Genomic DNA, 2,603 nt, shown 5'->3' with positions numbered 1-2,603 from the left:
CATATTTAATGCACATTTATTTCACTCTCTTTCTATCTCTATCCCTGACATTAAAGTACCGAGCACTGACTTGAGCGTCGGAGTGCCATTAGCAGGTACCCAGCCGGATCTTACTGGAGACGTCGTACCCCAGATCAACAGAAATCGAACACGAAGAGTGCAAGACCGAACGGTTAGTAGTAGGAAACGGTGTAGGAAGACTCGGAGACACTCACTACAGGAACATTTGGTGCCCACCGTGGGGCCGGAGGATTATAACCAATGGTGACCACAAGAAATACGAGCACCGATGAGGTGAGCGGAGTGATTCGAGCTCTGGAGATAAGGATGGAAGAAATGCGGAGAAGGCATGAAGAAATGCAGAAAAGGCATGAGGAGGAAATGGCGGCGGTGCAAGCCGAATGCCTGGCTCAGTTGAGAGGGGAAAAGGAGAAGGAGACCGGTGAAGGCAGTAAGGAGGCTCATAGTAGCGCCCGGAGGCAGGATGACCGGCGCCAGGAAGAGGAGAGGAGGAGTACGGAGGAAGAGAAAGAGAAGAAAGTAGAAAGTTTGGTGTTAATAAAGCTGGAGGTACCTTCGGTCCCGGTACCCTTCGCGTAGGCGGTAATGGATGTGCGCATTTTAGACCAGTTCGTCCCCCCGTAGTTCAAAACGTATGACGGCACCACCGATCCCGAGGCGCACATCAATTCATTCACTAACGCCATGGCATTCCATACGGGATGCGATGCCATATGGTGTCGGGCGTTCTCTTTGTCCCTTGAAGGCGAAGCCTTGGAGTGGTTCAATACCCTCCCCAACGGCTCGGTGGAGAACTTTAAAAGCTTGAGTGGCATGTTTAATGAGCAGTTTGCCGCATGCCGAGCGCAGGACGTCACCCTGGTGGACTTGATGAATCTGAAGCAGGGAAAGGAGGAACCACTAAAAACCTTTATGAACCGGTTCACGAAGACAGTTCGGCGGGTCAGGGGTCTGAGCTTGGAAATGACCCTACAGTAAGTGATGTCGGCGCTAAGGCCGGGACCGTTCAAGGAAAGCTTCTGTCGTACCCCACCGAAGACCCTGGAGGAACTACGCCAACGGGCGGTGGACGAGGCCCGGGTGGAGGAGATGAAAAAAATTACCGAAGAGAGGTTCACGAGGCGAAGGACAAAGGCGAAGGGAAGCAACAAGGACAATCCCACCGTTCAGGCACTTCGAAGGGACGAGAGGGGCCCAGAGGCCCCCGCTTTCCCCAGTATACCCCCCAAAACGCTCCCCGAGCTCGGATATTGCAGGAGGCGTTGAGCACGCAAGTAATGCGAACCCCATAGAAACGCCCTACCCCGCCCGATGCCGACAGCAGTAAGCATTGTCTATATCACCAGAACATGGGCCACGACACTGAAGACTGCATGACCCTGAAGGACCAAATAGAAGAACTCATCCAAGTCGGGCATCTTAAACAGTACGTCCGGACATACCAGCACGAAACGTCTCTTGCCAGACACCCCTGTTTGCGAGAAAGGAGCCCAAGGAACTTGCTGCAGGACAGAAAGACCGCTAATGACCGTACCACCCGCCAGAATGATCGCCCGCATTACCAACAAGGGCAGACCGGTAGAACCGGAAGTCCCGAAAGGAGAAATAGGGATAGAAGCAGAAGTTGGAGTAGAAGTCGGGTCGGTGGAAATGGGAGGCTGCTGAGAGGAGTGATCAACACTATCTTTGGAGGATTCGCAGGAGGCGGGGCCTCATCGTCAGCATGAAAAAGAAGTATTCGCCATCTGTAGTCTATACATGCCATAGAAGTCCCCAAGAGGACGATGCCCCCTATCACCTTCTCTGACGAGGATTTTCATGCACTTGACCCGGAACAAGACGATCCGATGGTCATTACGGTCGAGATTGCCCGGTACGGGGTGAGCAAGGTGTTAGTGGACCAAGGAAGCTCGGTTAATATACTCTATTGGAAGACATTCAGGCAAATGGATATCTCGGAAGACCTCATAGTATCTTACGATGAACAGCTGGTGGGCTTTGTCGGGGAGCGGGTCGACACCAAGGGATATCTAGACTTGTGGACGCGTCTGGGTGCCGGCCGAGAAGGCGAGGAGAAGAGAATAAGGTACTTACTAGTAGACGCCAACACGTCCTACAATGTCTTGTTAGGACGCTCGTGCCTGAACTCCTTTGGTGCCATTGTTTCCATGCCCCACTTGGCAATGAAGTATCCTAACAGCAGGGGTACAATTTGCACCATCCGTGCCGATCAAAAGGTGGCACGCGAGTGTTATGCCGCAAGCCTTAAGATGTATCCTCGGGAGATGAGGAGAAGGACGAGGGGTACGGATGTCGCGATGGCCGACCTAGATCCCCGAACCAATACGGAAGACCGCCTTGAGCCGTTGGGGCCGACCTATATCCCACTCAGGTCACGGCCATTGCTCGGGGACTAGAGGAAGAAGTAGAAAAGAAACTGAGGGCGACTTTATGGTGCAATCGGGATTTGTTTGCCTGGACAGCTGCCGACATGCCAGGGATACACCCCTCTATCATGTCGCACCGCTTGTCCTTGTTTAGAGAAGCTGGACCCATAACACAAAAGAAGAGGAAAATGGGCG

The sequence above is a fragment of the Vigna radiata genome, unplaced genomic scaffold (genome assembly GCF_000741045.1).
Source record: "Vigna radiata var. radiata cultivar VC1973A unplaced genomic scaffold, Vradiata_ver6 scaffold_91, whole genome shotgun sequence".
Classification (NCBI taxonomy): domain Eukaryota; kingdom Viridiplantae; phylum Streptophyta; class Magnoliopsida; order Fabales; family Fabaceae; genus Vigna; species Vigna radiata.
Note: the sequence above shows the minus strand (reverse complement) of the source record.